The 22831-nt window shown below is 39.5% G+C and overlaps 1 pseudogene; it reads right to left on the minus strand.

The window, feature by feature from the left end:
• Positions 1–21117: 21117 nt before the first annotated feature.
• Positions 21118–22152, minus strand: LOC110580554 (annotated as a pseudogene).
• Positions 22153–22831: the final 679 nt, after the last annotated feature.

Raw genomic sequence — 22831 nt, forward strand, 5'->3', positions numbered from 1 at the left:
TGCCTCACATTTTGAGCACTTAGCTCGCAGGGACACTGTTGAGTGCTTTGTATATATTAGATCATTTAATCCACACAACAGCTCTATGAGGTAGGGTACTATTGTTATTCTCATTTGATAGATGAATAAACTGAGGTTTAGCAGGTCAACTTACTAACTCAAGGTCTCTCAATTCATATGTGGTAGAGCCAGAATTTGCACCTCCTACTATGAGTCCAGAGTCCATACTCCTCACCACTATGTTATGTCAATTCCTTGTTATTACACTAAAGAATACCTGTGACCAGAATAAGTTACATCTCTTAAAGTCCCCAAACTCATGGTACTGTTTTTCTCTGCAACCGCACAAAGACTGATAAGACAAAGGAATATCTCTTCCATCACAGCCTCCCAAAAGTTAAAGAGACAAGGCAGGTGCACTTCAGAAACTCAGAACAACCTTCTTTGTATCCACAGGTGTTACACAGTGCCCAGCATATAGAAAGTACATAAATAAATAAATACTTAATGAACACAGTTGTACAATACTGACTACAATCCTTTTAAAAAAATTTATTTAAGTTCCACTTAGTTAACATACAGTATAATATTAATTTCAGGTGTACAATACAGTGATTCACCACTTCCAAACATCACCCGGTGTTCATCACAACAAGTGCCCTCCTTAATCCCCATCACCTATTTAATGCATCCTCATGCACACTTCCCCTCTGGTAACCATCAGTTTGTTCTTTAGACTGAATAGTGAGCTTCTTTGTTTTTCTCTCTCTCTTTTTGCCCTTTGCTCAGTTGTTTTGTCTCTTAAATTTCACATATGAGTAAAATCATATGGTATTTGTCTTTCTCTGACTTATTTTGCTTAGCATAATACTCTCTAGCTCCATCCATATCATTGCAAATGGCAAGATTTCATTCTTTTTGTTGGCTGAATAATATTCTACTGTGTGTGTATATCTATCTACCTATATATACACACTACATCTTCCTTATTCATTTATCAGGCGAGGGATGCTTGGGCTGTTTCCATAATTTGACTATTGTAGATAATGCTGCTATAAACATCGAGGTGCACATATCCCTTTGATTAAGTATTTTTTATTCTTTGTGTAAATACCTAGTGCAATTGCTGGGTCGTAGGGTAGTTCTATTTTTAACTTTTTGAGGAAACTCCATCCTGTTTTCCACAGTGGCTGCACCAGTTTGCATTCCCAACAACGGTGTAAGAGGGTTCTCCTTTCTCCACATCCTCACCAACACTTGTTTCTTGTGTTGTTGATTTTAGCCATTCTGACAGGTGTGAAGTGTTATTTCATTATAGTTTTTATTTATATTTCCCTCATGACGAGTGGTGTTGAGCATCTTTTCATGTGTCTGCTGGCCATCTGGATGTCCCCAACTGTTCCATTTCTTTGGAAAAATGTCTATTCATGCCTTCTGCCCATTTCTTAACTGGATTATTTGTTTTTTGGGTATTGAGTTGTATAAGTTCTTTATAGATTTTGGATACTAACCCTTTATCAGATATGTCATTTGCAAATATCTTCTCCCATTCTATAGGATGCCTTTTAGTTTTGTTGATTGTTTCCTTCACTGTGCAGAGCTTTTTTGTTTTGATGAAGTCCCAGTAGTTTATTTTTGTTTTTGTTTCCCTTGCTTCAGGAAACATATCTAGAAAGAAGCTGCTATAGCCCATATCAAAGAGGTTACTGCCTGTCTTCTCCTATAGGATTTTGATGGTTTCCTGTCTCACACTGAGGTCTTCCATCCATTTTGAATTTATTTTTGTGTATGGTGTAAGAAAGTGGTCCAGTTTCATTCTTTTGCATGTTGCTGTTCAGTTTCCCAACACCATTTGTTGAAGAGACTGTCATTTTCCCATTACCTGCTTTGTCAAAGATTAATTGGCCATACAGTGGTGGGTTCATTTCTGAGTTTTCTATTCTGTTTTACTGATCTATGTGTCTGTTTTTGTGCCAGTACCATACTGTCTTGATCACTACAGCTTTGTAATGTAACTTGAAGTCTGGAATTGCCTCCAGCTTTGCTTTTCTTTTTCGAGGTTACTTTGGCTATTCAAGATCTTTTGTGGTTCCATACAAATTTTAGAATTGTTTGTTCTAGCTCTGTGAAAAATGCTCTTGGTAGGATCACTTTTGCTGAATCCCAAAGGTTTTGGACTGTTGTGTTTTCATTTTCATTTGTTTTCATGTAATTTTTAATTTCCTGGTTGACCCATTCATTGTTTAGTAGAATGCTGTGTAACCATCAGGTATTTGTGGTCTTTCCAAATGCTTTCTTGTGGTTGACTTCAAGTCTCATAGTGCTATGGTCAGAAAATATGCATGGTATGATCTCAGTCTTTTTGTATTTGTTGAGCCCTGATCTAGTATGTGATCTTTTCTGGAGAATGTCTCATGTGCACTTAAAAAGAATGTGTATTTTGCTGCTTTAGGATAGAATGTTCTGAATATATCTGTTAGTCCATCTGGTCCACAGTGTCATCCAAAGCCATTGTTTCCTTGTTTTTCCGTTCAGATGATTTGCCCATCCGTGTGAGTAGGGTGTTAAAGTCCTCTAGTATCATTGTATTATTATCAAGAGTTACTATATATTTGTTATTAATTGTTTTATATATTTGGATGCTCCCATATTGGGTGCATAAATATTTATAATTGTTAGATATTATTGTTAAATAGTCCCTTTTTATTATGATATAGTTCCTTTCTTCATCTCTTGTTACACTCTTTGGTTTAAAATATAGTTTGTCTGATATAAGTATTGCTACTCTGGCTTTCTTTTGACATCCATTTGCATACTAATGTTTCTCCATCCCCTCACTTTCATGAGTCTCTTGTAGGCAGCGTATAGATGGGTCTTGTTTTTTTTATCCAGTCTAACATCCTATGTCTTTTGATTGGAGCATTTATTCCATTTACATTCAAAGTAATGATCGATCGATATGTATTCATTGTCACTTTATTACATGTTTTTATTGTTTGTGGAGATTTTCTCTGATCCTTTCTTGTCTTTGTCACTTTTGGTCTTCCCTTTCCACTCACAGAGTCCCCTTTAATATTTCTTGCAGGGCTGGCTTAGTGGTCATGAACTCCTTTAGTTTTTGTTTATTGGGAAACTCTTTATCTCCCCTTCTATTCTGAATGGTAGCCTTGCTGGAGAGAGTATTCTTGGCTGCAGATTTTTCCCATTCAGCACTTTGAATACATCTTGCCACTCCCTTCTTGCCTGACAAGTTTCTGTTGAGAGACCTGCAGCTAGCCTTATAGGTCTTCCATTGTAAGTTAGGGGCTTCTTTTGTCTTGCTGCTTTTAAGATTTTTTTCTCTATGACTATATTTTCCAAATTCTACTATGATATGTCTTGGTGTTGGCCTGCTTTTATTGATTTTGATGGGGGTTCTCTGTGCTTCCTTGTCTGGATGTCTGTTTCCCTCCCCAGTTTAGTTTTCTGCTGCCTTTTGTCTCTCTTCTTCTTCTGGGACTCCTATACTATGAAGGTTTTTACATTTGAATGAGTCACTAAGTTCCCTAAATCTATGTTCGTGTTGCATAATCTGCTTTCTCTCTTTTGTTCAGATTTATTATTTTCCATTGTTTTGTCTTCTATATCACTAATTCATTCCTTTGCTTCTTCCAGCCTGTTTTTTTCATTGCATTAAATGTGTTTCCAATCTCGTTTATTGCATTCTTCATCTCTGATTGATTCTTTTTCAACACTTATCTCTGTGGTAAGGGTCTCACTAAAAGACTCTATTTTTTTCTCAAGCCCAGTAAGTATCTTTATGATTGTTGTTATAAATTTTCCATCAGGAATGTTACTTATATCTGTTTCACTTAGATCTCTGGCTATGGCCTTGTCTTGTTTTTTCATTTGGGATAAATTCCTCCATCTTTGCATTTTGCCTAAGTCTCTGTCTTCTTCTCTGTGTTAGAAACATTATGTTTCCTGGTCCTGAAAGCAATGGCTTTTTGACAAACAGATCATGTAGTGTTGAGGGCCTGGTGCTTCAGGGACTGTCTCCAGTGTGTGCTGCATGCACTCTGTATTTTGTTTGCTCTATCCTTTGGTCATCTGTGTTTGGTCCCTGGCCTGAATATGGTGAGTTTTAACTAAGTGTGCTTTGGTCTGCTTGTGAAATGAGACCTGATACCTCTTCTACCAGAACTGAGGCCCTGCAGAACTCTCTGGTTGGGAGATGTGGTGTGGGCAGGGGTTTGTGCTGGTCTTTTGGGGAGGAGACCACCACTCTGGAACTGAGGCAAGCTTGACTGAGAAGGGCAGTCACACCAGAGTGCATGGGGGTAGAGCTTAGCATGAGCAATTTAGGCAGCCAGTGTCAGTATTGTGTTGTTTCCCTCAGGTGGCTCTGTTTATGCTGAGGGGTGGGGGAGGGAAATGGTGCCAACTAGTTCCTTTGTTCCCAGAGAAGCTCTCTGTGAATGCTGTCTCTCAGGGACCAGCTTCTAGAACAGGGAATAATCTCCCACTATGTGCCCCAGGTGGTCTTCAGATCACGGGTTTCCAGTCTGTCTACCCCCGGGGTTGTTTGCCTGCCTTCTTTTTAAAAGAAGAGAACGCTCTAAGCTCTATCCCAGCCAAGTTCGCTGACCTTTAAAACTCTAGGTTTTAAGCCTAGTTGGTTGCAAGAACTCACAAAATGCAGCCCCTCTCATAACCAAGCCAATGGCTTTGGTGAAACATTCTCCTTGTGCATTCCCCTGTGTGTTCCTCTCACTCTTGCCCTTCTCTGTGACCATGGCGCCTCCCCTCCACAGCACTCACAGTCCATTTCTCCCCTAAAATACATCTCCACGCTTCCTGCTTTCTTTGATGTAGCCTCTTCTCTCCCTTTAGTTGTGGAGTTTGTTCTGTCAGTCTTCAGGTCAATTTCTGGGGGGTATTTAGGATGATTTGATAGCTAGTTGTGTTCATGGGATGAGATGAGCATAGGATACTCCTACTCTGCTGCCATTTTCTTGAACACTACCCTAAGTTCTTAGAGGGAAATATTTAGCTGTGAGTTTAAGAAACCTTCTAAAGTGCCGTAAAAAAGTTCTAGGTTTATTTCTCCTAATACTGAAATATTCAGAAGTAAGCAATCCAGAGACAATACCATGGATTATAGACAGCACAAGGACCCAGGCTTGTTTGTATCTCTTCAATCCACTAAACTTAGCATAAGGTTGTTCTCATTGCAACATGGCTTGGGGAGATGTGTATGTAGACCATTATAGTTTTTTTTTTTAATATTTCCTGGGAGAATTTAGATTTCTCTCTTGTTAATTATGATAGTTATGATTAGCCAACCTAATTTACAAAAAGAAACTATTTAAATAGTTCCCAAAAGATATTTAATCTTCTAAAACACTAGTTAATGTAAAACTCTATTCTTGCTTACTTTGGTCTCCTTTAGTGTGATTGAAACATAACATCATCATTAGGGCAATTCTTGTCCAAATCCATGAAAAGTTCATCTTCCTCTGCTTCATCAGTATTTTTCTCACAGTGCCCTCAGAGAATGGAAAGTAACTATAGAAGAAAAAAGAAAGGAATGAAAAGAAGGGAGGAAGAAAGAAAACAGCTTTTTATCAAGGTTGCTATTGAAGTCTGAATGACATGCTACAGTCACATATACTCAGGGGTTAAACAAAATAGCTAGTAACAGCTAGAATAGTCTCTGATTAAAAATGTCAATCTGAATGCTGCGTTTGGACAAAGTGAAGTGGACAAAATTCTGCAGTTTCCCTACTCTCCAAGATGCTGGTTGATATTTACCAACATCTTCCTTTTGTTTAATTTCCTTGCCTCTGACTTTTAGTTCTACAAAATTGACCCCTGTTTCAAAGAAAAGCCTGAAATTATGAAGTTGATTCCATAGCTCCAAGGGAAAAGGATGGCAAAAAATGGCAAGAATTCTCCAATAATAGTTTTATAATTAGATATAGCTACATAAATCTCACATTCTTAGGATAAAAGCTGTTTTCCACACTGCAAACAAGCTGCAGTTCCAGTGAGCTGTCCCAGGTACTGAACTTCCTCCACTTTTAATTCTCTTTGATTCAGTAAAGCAGAATCTTCTGTCTTTGTGCCTGTCCTCGTTATGAATACAGTATTGAGTTCTATTTAAAACAAAATAGAAATCTTAATGCTCTTAAGATAAAACTCTAGCCATAACTATTTTAAAAAGAGATTAAATTTATTTTGGAGTGTATATTTAGAAAAAAACAAGTCTGTCATTATTCATAGATGATATTTTCTATGTAGGAATTTCAAAAGAACTTATAGTTAAATTATTAGAACTAAAAAATGAGCTCAGAAAAAAGTTCTGGATACAGTAAATACATAAAATCAACTGTGTATCTATATATCAGCAGCAAAGAAAATAATAATACATTATACTTGAAATAGCTTAAACATATAGTATCTAGGAACATATCTCTAAAAATGTACATTCTAGGTTTGTTCTCCTAATACTGAAATATTCAGAAGTAAGCAATCCAGAGACAATACCATTGATTATAGACAGCACAAGGACCCAGGCTTGTTTGCATCTCTTCAATCCACTAAACTTAGCATAAGGTTGTTCTCATTGCAACATGGCTTGGGGAGATGTGTATGTAAGCCATTATAGTTTTTTTTTAATATTTCCTGGGAGACTTTAGATTCTACAAAACTATAAAACATTAGTGAGATAAATTAATAATTAATAAAGATCTAAATAAATGGCAAGAGATCATATTCATGGTTCATAACACTCAGTTAAAAATCCTAACTCCTTGTGTGTGTGTGTATGCACACACATATATGTGGACTAAAACAATTTGATCCTAAAATTTCTACAAAAATGAAATGGTCAAGAATAGCTAGGACTTAAGACTCTACTTTTAAAAAGAGACAAGGTAGAAGGACTTGTTCTACTGAACATATACCAATAAGATATAAAAACTACTACCAATAAGGTACTGATATTGGCTAATACATAAAGAAATAAACTCATAGAAGAAGAGAGAAAACACAGAAACACACACGCACACACATATTTTGACACTTGCATTAAGACAAAGAATGTGGAGGTAGAAAAATGTCAATGTTGAAGAACCCAGCTTCCCTGCTCTCCCATAAGGATCAACAACTGGACAGCTAGCTATCCATTAAAAAAAAAAATTTAACATCTCTGGGAGACCTCCAGAGGCCACTTAAGAAGTTTAAGCAACACAGTGAAACAAAAAAAAATCTTTAAAAGAGAAAGAAGACAGCTTCATTCTGTCTTCATCATCCCATCCCACAAGCCACCATTGTTCAGCACCAAGAACTAACTTCTCAGCTAGAAAGACTTCTCACCAGGAAAGCAATACTGAAGTGAGGAACCAGCTTCTCCAGTCTCTCAGGGCACTGTGTAAAGGTCCCACTTTGTTTTCATCCCAGCCAGACTGGTAAAGCTGAGACAAAGAGAGCTGGTTAGGAAGAAGAAGAAAAGCAGAGGCTATTATTAACAAATGCACAGTGAGAATAATTGCAATTCAAAGAGACTTGCTCTGCAGATAAACTCAGCACATTTTGCCACCAACAAAGCCAATGGCCAGCACAACCACCACAAACCCCCTGCAGATTTTGCCAGCTTTCTGCCCCCTAGGTATTCATGTTTGTTAAAACCAGCCACCTGAGTCCCTCCGTGCTCCCTCCCCTCTTCCTCACCAGACCCCAGGAACCACACCAGCAGTCATCCAAGCCCTCTAGGCTATGTGAGTGGAAGATGCCACCTGAGATTCCCCCCATGGACCCTCACTGCCATGCTCATGCTTATGCTCATGCTCACAACCCCTCCAACTGTGCACCTCTACCCACTGGCCTGTCACCCACTTCCACGACAGCACACATGCCCCAGGGAAAAGTGTACATACAGCCACAGGTGAGCACACCAACATCTAGGGCCCTCACAGCTGCTTGTGGGCCCAGATAAGTCTTGCCTTTTGTCACTAGCCAGCATCACTGTGCCCACCTGTCACTGGTCCCTCCTGTTGTGCATTTGCATGCCCCCAGACCAGCCCCCCCATCATCAACCTCTGCTACAGTATGCACACCCAGGGGCAGAGTATATAGCCACAGGAGAGCATGTGAGCACCCAGGACCTCTGCAGCTACCAATAAGTCTTGGTCAACCATAGTTAAGCTTGGCCTTGCCACCTGCTTTGGTTTCCATCACTATGTGGGTCTGCAACTGACCCCTGCCACTACATAGATACCTGCAGCTGGCCCCTCCAGCCAAGTGTGTGCATACCCCTGGCCCTGGCCACCACTGCTGCTTACCCTGGTCCCTAGCTACTGGGCCTGGAGGTGCTGCTGAGGACCCCAACAGCCCTTACAGTCCCTGCAAACCCCCTGCAGTGCTAGTGAAGGACCACACAGTTGTCAATGTTGTAAGTCCACTGGCCTGAGCCAAAGAGACATCATGTCCCCCAGAACCCAGTACCACCACATAACCACATACTTGGCACCCTGTACCACTAGGCCTATGATTCAGCATGCCCCCATACATGGGTGACAGGTTCCCTTTAAAGTTTGGAATTCCATTAAAGTTTGAAAGAGGTGGCTGTTTTTTCAAATGTGCAAATATGTGCAAGATTATAAGAATCATGAAGAATCAGGGAAACATGACTCCATCAATGGAATTAGGGTAAATCTCCAGATCCCCGAAGAAATGAAGACCCAGAAATTACCCTACAAAAAATTCAAGATAATTGTTCTAAATGTGGGCAGAGAGCTATAAAAAAGCACAGATAAATAATTTAATAGTTATTATTTTAAATAGTAATTAATAATAAAATAAATAATTTAATAATATCAGGAAAAAATACAAGAACAAAATTAGAAGTTCAACAGAGACAGAAAACATAAAAAAGAACCAAACAGAAATTTCGGAGCTGAAGAATACAATGACCTAATTGAAGAATGCAATAGAGAGCTTCAGTGACAGACTGCATGAAGCAGAAAAAAAGTATCCATAAACTAGCAGGCAGATCAACTGAAAATAATGAAAAATAATGAAGAAAGTCTATGGAACACTATCAAAAGAAATAATGTATTCATCACTGGAATCCCAGAAAGAAAAGAGAGAGAGAGAAGGGGGGAGAAAGCTTATATAAAGAAATAATGGCTGGCAGCTTTCTAAACCTGGGGAGAGATTTGGACATCTGAGGTCATGAGGCTAATAGGTCACCTCACTCTTTCAATCCAAAGTAATAGTCAAGACAAAAATAAAACTGTCTAAAATCAAAGACAAAGAGAGCATTCTAAAAGCAGCAAGAGAAAAATATTCTCTCACACAAAGGAACCCACATAAAGCTACTAGGGGATTCTCAGCAGAGACCTTGTGAAGGGAGAATGGAATGATGTATTCAAGGTGCTGAAAGAAACTGCCAACCAAGAATACTTTACCCAATAAAGATGTCCTTCAGAAATGAAGGTAGAAAAAAGAGTCCCTAATAGGGGTGCTTGGCTGGTTCAGTTGGTAGAGCATGCGACTTTTGATCTCAGGATCATGAGTTCAAGCTCCATATAGAGTGTGGAGCTTACTTAAAAAGTAAAAAAATTAAATAAAGAAAACATTTGCATAGGGATGCCTGGGTGGCTCAGTCGTTAAGCAACTGCCTTTGGCTCAGGTCACGATCCCGGGGTCCTGGGATCGAGCCCCACATTGGGCTCCCTGCTCCGTAGGGAGCCTGCTTCTCCCTCCCCCACTCCCCCTGCTTGTGTTCCCTCTCTCACTGTGTCTCTCTCTGTCAAATAAATAAATAAAATCTTTTTAAAAATTTGCATAAAAAGACTCTTTAGTAAACAAAAGCTGAGGGAATTCAATACCAATAAATCTGCCTTATAAGAAATGCTGAAAGGAGGTCTTCTTCAAGCTAAAACAAAAAGATTACTACTTAGTAACTTAAAAACATAAAAATTTACAACACACTGTTAAAGGTAAGCATATAGTCAGATTCAGAATACCCTAATACGTATTGTTATGATGTTAAGTATTAACTATTTAATCCTAATATCAAGGTTAAAGGACAAAAGTATTAAAAATAGCTATAGATTCAATAATTTCTTAATGGATACAAATATAAGAAGATGTAAATGGTGACATCAAGAACATAAAAGGGTATATCCTTAAGATGGCAGTGGAGTGGGAAGACTTTTGGCTCCTCTTATTCCTCCAACACAGCTAGGTAACAATCAAATCATTCTAAAAACACCAGAAATCAACCTGAAGACTAACAGAAAAACTCCACAACTAAAGAGAGAGAAGAAGGCACATTGAGGAAGGTAGGAAGTGCAGACACGTGGTTTGGAAGAGAAATGGATCATGGGTGCTGTGGTAGGAAGGGTGCGGTGGTCGTGGAGAAGAGTGAAAGAGAGAGGAGCACACAAGGGAACGCACAAGGAGAACATTTCCCCAAAGCTATTGGCTGGGAGAATGAGAGGGGCTGATTCTCATGAGTTCTTGCAACTAGTGGAATTTAAAGGCTAGAATTTTAAAGGTTGGTGGGCTTGGCTAGGATAGAACCCTGAGAGTGCTTCCCTACTCCTGTAGAGAAGGCAGGCAAACAACCGGAGAGCAGACAGCATGGAAACAGCGATCTGAAAAACGCTTGGGACACATTATTCACTTTTCTTGGCGAGCATCTCTGAGTGGCAAAATTCAGAGAGATGCCTCTCTGGGGACAAAGGAGGCAGCCAGTACCATTTCCTTCCCCTGCCCCACAGCATAAACCCAGAGCCACCTGTGGAAAGCAGCTTGGCACTGACAAGGGCCCTGACACTGGCTGCCTAACTCGCTTACACCAAATCACATGCCCCTGTGCTCTCATGAAACTGCATTTCTTGGTCAAACTTGCCTCAGTCCTAGCATGGTGGGTCCCTCCGCCAGAAGACCAGCACAGGCCCCTGCCCACATGACATCCCCAGAGCCTGGAGTTTTAAAAGTCAGCAGGATTGGCTGGGATAGAGCCCCAAGGGCACTATGCTGCTCCTGGAGAGAAGGCAGGCGAACAACTGGGAGACAGACAGTGGAAACAGCAATCTAAAAAAGCACCTGGGACACACAGGGGGAGATTATGAGGTGCCTCTCCAGTGACAAGGGAACTGGCTGGCTCCCCTGCCCCTCAGCATAAACACAGAGCCACCTTTGATAAGCAGCACAGTGCCAACACCAGCTGCCTGGTCTGCTTACACCAAGTCCCATAACCGTGACGCAGGTGGTACCACTCTTCTTCCTCAAGCTCACCTCAGTCCCAGCATAGTGGGCCCCTTCCACAGAAGACCAGCAGAAACCACTGCCCACACCACATCTCCTGACCAGAGAGTTCTGCAGGACTTCAGTTCTAGCGGTAGTATGAGATCTCATCTCACAAGTAGACCAGAGCACACCTAGGAAAAACTCACCACATTCTGGCCAAGGACCAAATACTGCCCACTGCAGGCCAGAAGAGCCTCTGCAGACAACTGGCCTGAGAGTGGCCAAAACTCAATAGCAGACACCAGAGACATTCCCTGAAGCACCAGGCCCAGGACAGTATATGACCTTTTCTTCATAAAGCCATTACTCTCAGGAGCGGGAAACATAACGGGCTTTCCCAACACACAGAAGAAGGCAGAGACTTAGACAAAATACCAAAAAAGAGGAATTCATCCCAAATGAAAGAACAAGATAAGGCCACGGCTAGAGATCTAAGAGAAACAGATAAGTAACATGCCTGATGGAGAATTTAAAGCAACAATCTTGAGACTACTCCCCAGGCTTATGAAAAGAATGGAAGACATAAGGGAGGCCCTTACTGTAGAGATAAAAGAGTTAAAAAAGAACCACTCAGAAATGAAAAATGCAATAATTGAAACTGGACACAGACATGATGCAATGAACACAAGTCTGGAAGAAATTGAGGAATGAATAAATGATAGAGAGGAAAAATTAATGGAAAATAATGAAGCTGGATAAAAGATACAATTATGGAACATGAGGATAGACTTAGGGAACTCAGACACCATCAAACATAATAACACTGTATTATATGAGTCCCAGAAGAAGAAGAGAGAAAAGGGGGCAGAAAATTTATTTGAGGAAATAACAGCTGAAAACTTCCCTAAACTGGGGAAGGAAACAGACATCCAGATCCAGGAGGCACAGAGAACTCCCATCAAAATCAACAAAAGCTGGCCCACACCAAGACATATTGTAATTAAATTTGCAAAATATACTCATAAAGAAAAAATCCTAAAAGCAGCAAGACAAAAAGAGTCCTTAACCTAGAGGGGAAGACCTATAAGGCTAGCTGCAGGTCTCTCAACAGAAACTTAGCAAGCCAGAAGGGAGTTGCAAGATGTATTCAAAGTGCTGAATGGGAAAAATCTGCAGCCAAGAATACTCAATCCAACAAGGCTATCATTCACATTAGAAGAGGAGATAAAGTCTTTCCCAACAAACAAAAACTAAAGAAGTTCATGACCACTAAGCCAGCCCTGCAAGAAATATTAAAGGAAACTATTTGAGTGGAAAGGGAAGACCAAAAGTGGCAAAGACAAGAAAGGAACAGAGAAAATCTCCAGAAACAACAACAAAACAATAAAATGGCACTAAATACATAGCTATCAATCATTACTTAGAGTGTAAATGGAGGGGTGCCTGGGTGGCTCAGTCGTTAAGCGGCTGCCTTCAGGTCGGGGCATGATCCCGGGGTCCTGGGATTGAGCCCCACATCAGGTTCCCGGCTCCGCGGGAAGCCCGTTTCTCCCTCTCCCACTCCCCCTGCTTGTGTTCCCTCTCTCACTGTGTGTCTCTCTGTCAAATAAATAATAAAATATTAAAAGAAAAAAAAAAGAGTGTAAATGGAATAAATGATCCAATCGAAAGACATAGACCAGATTAAAAAACAAGACCCATCTACATGCTGCCTACAAGAGACTCATGTTAAACCTAAAGACACCTCCAGATTGAAAGTGAGGAGATGGAGAAATATTTATCATGCAAATGGACGTCAAAAGAAAGCCAGTGTAACAATACTTACATTGGGTAAACTAGACTTTAAATTAAAGACTGTAATAAGAGATAAAGAAGGACACTATATCATGATATAGGGGACTAACCAACAAGAAGATTTAACAATTATAAGTATTTATGCTTCCAACTAGGGAGCACCCAAATATATAAAATAATTAATAACAAATATAAAGGAAATAATAATAATACAATAATAGTAGGGGACCTTGACACCCCGTCCACATGTATGGACAGAACATCTAAGCAGAGAGTTAACAAGGAAACAATGGCTTTGAATGACACACTGGACCAGAAGGACTTAACAGATATATTCAGAACATTCTATCCTAAAGCAGCAAAATACACATTCTTTTCAAGTGGACATGACAAATAAATGCTTATAGCAGCATTATCTACAATAGCCAAATTATGGAAAGAGCCCAAGTGTCCATCAACTGATGAATGGATAAAGAAGATGTGTTTAGATAGATGATAGATAGATGATAGATAGATAGATAATGATGATGATGATAGATAGATGATAGATAAATAGATGATAGATAGATATACACAATGGAATATTACTCAGCCATAAAAAGAATGAAATCTTGCCATTTGCAACAATGTTGATGGAGGTAGAGTGTATTATGCTAAGCGAAATAAATCAGTCAAAGAAAGACAAATACCATATGATTTCATGTATATGAGGAATTTAACGATCATAGGGTAAAAAGGAAAGGAAAACCAAGAAACAACTCTTATCTATAAAGAATAAACTGATGGTTACTGGAGGGGAGGTAGGTGGGGGGATAGGTTAAATAAGTGATGGGGATTAAGGAGTGCACTTGTGGTGAGCACCGAGTGTCATATGTAAGTGTTGAATCACTATTTTGTACACCTGACACTAATATTGCATGTATGGTAACTAAGTGGAATTTAAATAAAAACTTAAAAATGTAAAAATAAAAAAATAACAAAGTAGGGAAGTATAAGGAGTAAAAAGATTGAGTATATATAAATGTACACACACACACACACACACACACATCTTCTTTATCCATTCATCAGTCAACGGACATTTGGGCTCTTTCCATTATTTGGCTATTATAGATAATGCTACTATGCTGGTATAAACATTGGGGAGCATGTCGCCCTTCAAATCAGTATTTTTGTAACCTTTGGGTAAATACTGAGAAGTGCAATTGCTGGATTGTAGGGTAGTGCTATTTTTAACTTTTTGAGAAATCTCTATATTGTTTTCCAGAGTGGCTGCACCAGTTTGCATTCCCACCAACAGTGCAACAGGGTTCTCCTTTCTCCTCATCCTTGCCAACATCTGTTGTTTCCTGTGTTGTTCATTTTAGCCATTCTGACAGGTGTGAGGTGGTATCTCATCATGGTTTTGAGTTGTATTTCCCTGATGATGAGTGATATTGAGTATCTTCTCATGTGTTTGTTAGCCATCTGGATGTTTTCTTTGGAAAAATGTCTATTCATGTCCTATGCCCATTTCTTGACTGGATTATTTGTTTTTTAGTTGTTGAGTTTGATGATACTAACCTTTTATCAGATATCTTTTCCCATTTGCAAATATCTTTTCCTATTCCAAAGGCTGCCTTTTATTTTATTGATTGTTTCCTTTGCTGTGCAGAAGCTTTTTATCTTGATGAAGTCCCAAGAATTCATTTTTGCTTTCATTTCCCTTGCCTCCAGAGACATGCCTAGTAAGAAGCTGCTACAGCTGGATGTCAAAGAGGTTGCTGCCTGTGTTCTCTAGAATTTTGATGGTTTCCTGTCTCACATTGAGGTCTTTCATCCATTTTGAATTTATTTTTGTGTATGGTGTAAAAAAAGTCATCCAGTTTCATTCTTTTCCATGTTGTTGTCCAGTTTTCCAACACCACTTGTTGAAGAGACTGTCTTTTTTCCATTGGATATTCTTTCCTGCTTTGTTGAAGATTAGTTGACTACACAATTGTGGGTGCATTTCTGGGTTTTCTATTCTGTTCCATTGATCCATGTGTCTATTTTTGTGCCAGTACCATACTGTCTTGATCACCACAGCTTTATAATATAACTTGAAGCCCAGAATTGTGATGCCTCCAGGTTTGCTTTTCCTTTGCAAGATTGCTTTGGCTATTTGGGGTCTTTTGTGGTTCCATACAAATTTTAGGATTATTTGTTCTAATTCTGTAAAAAATACTGGTAGTATTTTGGTAGGGATTGTATTAAGTGTAGAGTGCTTTGGGTAGTATAGACATTGTAACAATATTTGTTCTTCCAATTCGTGAGCACAGGGTTTTTTTCCATTTCTTTCTGTCATCTTTAATTTCTTTCATAAGTGTTCTATAGTTTTCAGAGTCCAGACCTTTTATGTCTTTGGTAAAGTTTATTCCAAGGTATCTTATGGGTTTTGGTGCAATTGTAAATGGGATCCATTCATTGATTTCTTTTTCTGCTGCTTCATTATTAGTGTATAGAAAGTAACAGATTTCTGTACATTGATTTTATATCCCGTGACGTTGCTGAATTCATGCATCAGTTCTAGCAACTTTTTGGTGGAGTATTTTGGATTTTCTATAGAGTATCATGTCATCTGCAAACAGTGAAAATTTTACTTCTTCCTTGCTGATTGGGACACCTTTTATTTTTTGTTATTGATTGCTAGGGCTAAGACTTCCAGTACTATGTTTAATAATAATGGTGAGAGTAGACATCCCTGTTTTATTCCTGACCATAGAGGAAAAGCTCTCAGTTTTCCCCATTGAGGATGATATTAGCTGTGGGTCTTTCATATATAGCTTTTATGATGTTGAGGTGTGTTCCCTCTACACCTACTTTGTTGAGGATTTCTTTTTTATCAAGAATGGATGCTGTATTTTGTCAAATGCTTCTGCATCTATTGAGAGGATCATATGGTCCTTATCCTTTCTTTTATTGATGAGGTGTATCATGTTGATTGATTTTCAGATGTTGAACCACCACCCCTGCAGCCCAGGAATAAATCCCACTTGATAGTGGTGAATAATTCTTTTAATGTACTGTTGGATTTGACTTGCTAATATCTTGTTGAGGATTTTTGCATCCATCTTCATCAGGGATATTGGCCTGCAATTCTCCTTTTTAATGGGGTCTTTGTCTGATTTTGGAATCAAGGTAATGCTGGCTTTGTACAATAAGTTTGGTAGTTTTCCTTCCTTTTCTTTTCTTTCTTTCTTTCTTTTCTTTCTTTCTTTCTTTTTCTTTCTTTCTTTCTTTGTTTCTTTGTTTCTTTCTTTCTTCTTTCTTTTTTTGAACAGTTTGAAAAGAATAGGTACCAACTCTTCTTTAAATGTCTGATAGAATTCTCCTAGCAAGCCCTCCGGCCCTGGGCTTTTGTTTGTTGGAAGATTTTTGATTATTCATTCAATTTCTAATGGGCCTGTTCAAATTTTCTATTTCTTCCTGTTTCAGTTTTGGTAGTTTGTATGTTTCTAGGAATTTATCCATTTCTTCCAGATTACCCAGTTTTTTGGCATATAATTTTTCATTATATTCTTTTATAGTTGTTTGTATTTCTGCAGTGTTGGTTGTGATCTCTCCCCTTTACTCATAATTTTATTTATTTTAGTCCTTTCTCTTTTCTGTTAGTCTGGCGAGGGGTTTATCAATTTTATTAGTTATTTCAAAGGTTCACTGAATTTTTCTACTTTTTTTTTGTTATTCTTTGTTTCAAACGTTCCTAGGTTCACTGAATTTTTCTACTGCTTTTTGTTGTTGTTGTTGTTTGTTTCTGTATTATTTATTTCTGCTCTAATCTTTATTATTTCCCTTCTGCTGTTGGCTTTAGGCTTTATCTGCTGTTCCTTTTCTAGCTCTTTTAGGTGTAAGGTTAGGTTATGTATTTGAGATTTTTCTTCCTTCTTGAGGAAGGCCTGTATTGCTATATACTTCCTTCTTATGACTGCTTTTGCTGCATTTCTAAAGTTTTGGACTGTCGTGTTTTCATTTTCATTTGTTTCCATGTATTTCTTTATTTCTTCTTTAATTTCCTGGTTAACCCATTCATTCTTTAGTAGGATGTTCTTTAACTTCCATATATTTGTGGTCTTTTCAAATTTCTACTTGTGGTTGGTTTCAGGTTTCATAACATTGTGGTCTGAAAATATGCATAGTATGATCTCAATCCTTTGGTACTGGTTGAAGCCTGATTTGTGACCTAGTATGTGATCTGTTCTGGAGAATGTTCTATGGGTACTTGAAAAGAATGTGTTTTCTGCTGCTTTAGGATGAAATGTTCTGAATATATCTGTTAAGTCCATATTGTCCCGTATGTCATTCACAGCCATTGTTTCCTTGTTGATTTTCTGCTTAATGATCTGTCCATTGTTGTGAGTGGGCTGTTAAATTTCCCTACTATTATATATTATCATAAATAAGTTTATGTTTGCTATTAATTGGTTTATATATTTGGGTACTCCCATGCTGGAGGTGTATTTATAATTGTTAGATCTTCTTGTTGGAGAGTCCCTTTTATTATGATATAGTGCATATTCATCTCACTACAGTGTTTGGTTTAAAATCTATTTTGTCTGATATAAGGATGGCTAGCCCAGCTTTCTTTTGATGTCCATTAGCATGATAAATTGTTCTCCATTCCTTCACTTTCAATCTGCAGGTGTCTTTAAGTTTAACATGAGTCTCTTGTAGGCAGCATATAGATGGGAATCCATTCTAATACCCTTGTCTATTGATTAGAGCATTTAGTCTATTTACATTCAGAGTGATTATTGATAGATAATTGATAGATTATTGACAGTCATTGTTTCTGGACTTTTTCTTTTTCCTTTCTAGTCTTTGTTGTTTTTGGTCTTGCTTTCCCACTCAAAGAGTCCCCTTTAATATTTCTTGCAGGGTTGGCTTAGTGGTCACAAACTCCTTCAGTTTTTGTTTGTTGGGAAACTCTTTATCTCTCCTTCTATTCTGAATGACAGCCTTGCTGGAGAGAGTATTCTTGGCTGCAGATTTTTCCCATTCAGCATGTTGAATATATCATGCCACTCCCTTCTGGCCTGCCAAGTTCCTGTTGCTAAGTCTGCAGCTAGCCTTATGGGTCTTCCTTGTAAGTTAAGGATTTCTTTTCCCTTGCTGCTCTCAGCATGTTTTATCTCTGTATATTGCAAATTGTACTACAATGTGGATATATTTTGGTGTTGACCTGCTTTTGATTTTTTTTCTTTCTAAAGATTATTTATTTATTTTGACAGGGAAAGAGAACAGTGGGAGGGGCAGAGAGAGAGAAGCAGACTCCACTGAGCACAGAGCCTGATGAGGGGCTCGATCTCATGACCCTGAGATTATGACCTGAGCTGAAATCAAGAGTTGAATGCTAACCCACTGAGCCACCCAGGGGCCCCAAGCCTGCTTTTGATTTTGATGGGAGTTCTCTGTGCCTCCAGGATTTGGATGTTTGTTTTCTTCCCCAGATTAGTGAAGTTTTCAGCTAAAATTTGCTCAAATAAACCTTCTGCCTTTTTTTCCCTCTTTTCTTCTTCTGGGACTCCTATGATATGAATGTTATTACACTTCAGGGAGTCACTGAATTCCCTAAATTTACATTTGTGATCCAATATTTTTCTTTCCCTTTTCTTTTCCACTTCATTATTTACCATAATCTTATTTTCTGTATCACTTATTTATTCCTCTGCTGCTTCCGTCCTTGTGGTCATTACATCCAATTGTTTTTGCATCTCCATTATAGCATTTTTTATTTCAGCCTGACTAGTTTTCAAGTCGTTTATCTCTGTACTAAGTGATTCCCTGGTATCTTCTGTGCTTTTCTCTAGCCCAGCTAGTGTTCTTATGATTGTTTTAAATTCTGGTTCTGGCATATTACTTATATCTCTTTCAATTAGATCCCTGGCCATAACTTTTTCTTGTTCTTTCTTTTGGGATGAATTCTCTGTCTTGTCATTTTGCCCAGGTCTTTGTCTTCCGTGTGTTCAAAAAGCCTGTTATGTTTCCTCTTCCTGAGAGTAATGGCTATATTAAGAAGAGGTCATATACTACCACAGTCTAGCACTTCAGGAAGTGTTTCTGGTGTATGCTGTGTACAGAAACAACTCTTCTGTTGTTTTTTAGCTGCTCTTTCCCTCAGGTCAGTCCTCTGCAGAGTTTCTCCTTGCCTACATTGGGGAGTGTTTGGACCCGTTCCACTGTGCAGTGAGTGTTAAATGGGTATGTTTTGGTCTCCTTGTTGAAAGAGGCTACATCCAATTTCCACTAGAGTTCAAGTTTTGCAGCTCTCTATGGTCAGTAGTCTTGGTGGTGCATGTGGTTTGTGTTGGTCTTCTGGGAGAGGAGCCTGCTGCTGCACTCCCTCTCAGGCACACTTGCCCTAGTTTAAAAAGCACCTGCAGAGTGCAGGGGCAGGGCAGGGCTTGGTGTAAGTGGCTCAAGCCTCTACTGTGGGTGCTGTGCTGCTCACTGAAGTCTGCTCGTTCTGATGGGTGGGGGGATAAGAATGGCATCAGCTTACTCTCTCTTCCTGGAGAAGGGAGTTCATGCACACTGCTGTTCAGGAAGCCTTCAAAGAAAAGCAAACAATCTCCCCTCCTGTGTCCCAGGGTTCCTCAGATTCCTGCCTTCACCCTGTCTGTGTCTGAGTCAACTGACCACCCAGGGTGCAGTACTCCTGTCTTTTATTTTAGGTGTACCAGCTGGGTTTCAAAACTCCAAATTTTAGGAGCCTGGTTTGGCACAGACCCGCACCGATCCTCTTGGGCTCACTGCACTGTGGCTGCTGCCAGTTTGTCCCAGAAGGGCAGTCACATGAATGAGCAGGGACTTGGAGTTTATGGTAATGTGCAGCAAAAAGCCAGTGTCCAGGTTAACTGCCCTCAGCAGGTGCCTCCGTGCCCATGCTAATGAACAGGGCAGCTCAATGGTGTCCGCTGGCCCTTTTGTACCATGAGAGGCATTGCCACCTCTCCCAAATGCACTCTAAGAAGGAGAACTATCTCTCCTAGTGTGGCCCAGGGGATCAGACTGCACTGTCCTCTTCTGGGCCTCTACTCTTGTTCTCCACAGGAATACCGCTATGCCTGCCAGGCTCCACCCCAGTAAGGGTGCAGACTTCTATAACTTCAGACTTTGAGCTCCACTGCATATAAAAATTTGCGATAATCAGCCCCTCTTGTTTTCCCAGTCAATGATTTTGGGGAAATGTTTTTCTTGTGCAATACCCTGCATGCTCTTCTCTCTCCCCTTCTCTCCTCTATGATCAAGGCTCCCTCCCATCCACACAGCACTGCAATTCTTTTCTCCCCCAACATCACATCTCTGCACCTCCTACTTTCCATGATGTGGCCTCTTTTCTTCCTCTATTTGTGCAGTTTGTTCTCTCAGTCCTCAGATTGATTTCTTGGGTGTTCAGAATGATTTGATATTTATCTAGCTGTATTCACAGGATGAGGCAAGCATAGGGTTCCCCTACTAATCCACCATCTTTTTTTTTTAAAGATTTTTTATTTATTTGACAGAGAGAGACACAGCGAGAGAGGGAACACAAGCAGGGGGAGTGAGAGAGGGAGAAGCAGGCTTCCCGCAGAGCGGGAGCCAGATGCAGGGCTCGATCCCAGGACCCTGGGATCATGACCTGAGCTGAAGGCAGACGCTTAACAACTGAGCCACCCAGGCGCCCCTAATCCACCATCTTAACTCTACTCATCTTTATTATTAATTTTTAAGTGCAGACCAGTTAAACTGTAACATATATTTTCTACTTAAATGAGAATTTAATAATAATATTGTCTGAGATATGATAACAAAGCTCTCATATATTATTAGTGAAAATCTAATGTAGACAACCTTGGGTAGGTCAAAATTTATCAACATGTATCAGAAGTCTTAGACCACTTGAAGTATGACATCACCCAGATAACAAAGAAGCCTAGTATAGTTTTTCCTGAAGAAGAAAGTCAATTTACTACATTCAATACTGACTTCTTTGCCATTTTTCTGCAGAAATACTGATTTACTACATGGAGTTACCATGTTTACCCATAATTGATTAAAATGGGCAGAGCATGGAGCATGCTACTTATTTCCAGGTGAATTTTGCACATTTCCTCACTTTTGAAAGTTCTCCTTCCATAAATTTTCTATGACTATGTATACTCATAAACCCCAGTCATATAATTTCTCCCCACTGACTGGACAAATACTACGGCTTGTTATGGATAATAAAGAGGCAGATAATCTCATGAACCCAGGTGTATACACAACCTTCTTTATTTTTGAATGTCTAGTCAAAAGAAGTCCAACAATGCCAGCAAAACTAATGACACTAAGTCTTGGAAAAAATCCAGGAGGTGTATTTTAGAAATATCACACCAGTCTAACCCCCAGTGAACTAAGCTCTGCATCTTGTGCTTAGTTTGTAAGTACATTTCCTGACACCAATTTGTATATGGCTTGCAGTAATGTTGGAGATGTGAGATGCTTTCTTCAAATTGGGTCCTTGGCTCCTCTCCATGTTTAGATTGACCTTCAGGAATGGAGTAGAGTGGGGTGCCTGGGTGGCTCAGGGCGCCTGGGTGGCTCAGGGCACCTGGGTGGCTCAGTCAGTTAAGTGTTTGCCTTTGCCCAGGTCATGATCCCAGGGTCCTGGGATTGAGTACCGCATCAGGCTCCTTACTCAGTGGAAAGCCTGCTTCTCCCTCTCCCTCTGCCTCTTCCCTCTTCTCACTCTCTCTCAAAAATAAATAAAAAATATTTAATTATATTTTTTTAAAAGATTTTATTTATTTGATAGAGACACAGTGAGAGAGGGAACACAAGAAGGGGGAGTGGGAGAGGGAGAAGCAGGCTTCCCGCTGAGCAGGGAGCCCCATGTGGGGCTTGATCCCAGGACCCTGGGATCATGACCTGAGCTGAAGGCAGACACTTAACGACTGAGCCACCCAGGCGCCCCAATAAAATATCTTTTTAAAAAAGGAATTGAATAGAGTGAAAACCCACTAACTTTCATGACAGTTTTGTGAGGTGAGTCTGTCTCAGGTGATGCATAGACTTTGAAGGTGTGCAGACTCAGGCTGATTGCCCCACAGACCTCTGAATTACCTTGAACATGTTGCTGGCAGAGGTGGCTCCAACCCATTCCATCAATAATTCCTTTAAATGTAAATAGACTAAACTCTCCAATTAAAAGACGTAGAGTGGCTGGATGGATAAAATCCATATATATACTGCCTATAAGAGGCTCACTCCAGAAGTGAGGACACACACAGACTGAAAGTGATGGGATGGAGATAGGTATTCCATGCAAATGAAAATAAAACAAAAGCCGGTGTAGCTATAGTCATATCAGTGACATAAAGCAGACAGAGAAAGACAAATGCCACATGATTTCACCCATATGTGAAATTTAAAAACTAAAACAAATGAACAAAACAAACCACAGAATTATAGATAAAGAGAACAGATTGATGGTTGCTAGAGGGGCGGGGCTTGGGGAGTGGCAAATGGGTAGATAGGTTAGTAAGTTCAAACTTCCAGCTACAAAATAAGTAAGTAATGAGGATGTAGTGTACAGCATGGGAAATATAGTCAATAATATTGTATTAACTTTGTAAAGTGAAAGATGGTAACTGGACTTATTGTGGTGACCATTTTGCAATGTATACAAATATCAAATCACTCTGTTGTACACCTGAAAATAATGTCATATTCTCTGCCAATTATACCTGAATTAATTTTTTTTTTAAAAGAACAGGTAGGGGGCACCTGGGTGCCTCAGTCTGTTAAGCAT

This window comes from Neomonachus schauinslandi, chromosome 4 (genome assembly GCF_002201575.2).
Source record: "Neomonachus schauinslandi chromosome 4, ASM220157v2, whole genome shotgun sequence".
NCBI classification, from domain to species: Eukaryota; Metazoa; Chordata; class Mammalia; order Carnivora; family Phocidae; genus Neomonachus; species Neomonachus schauinslandi.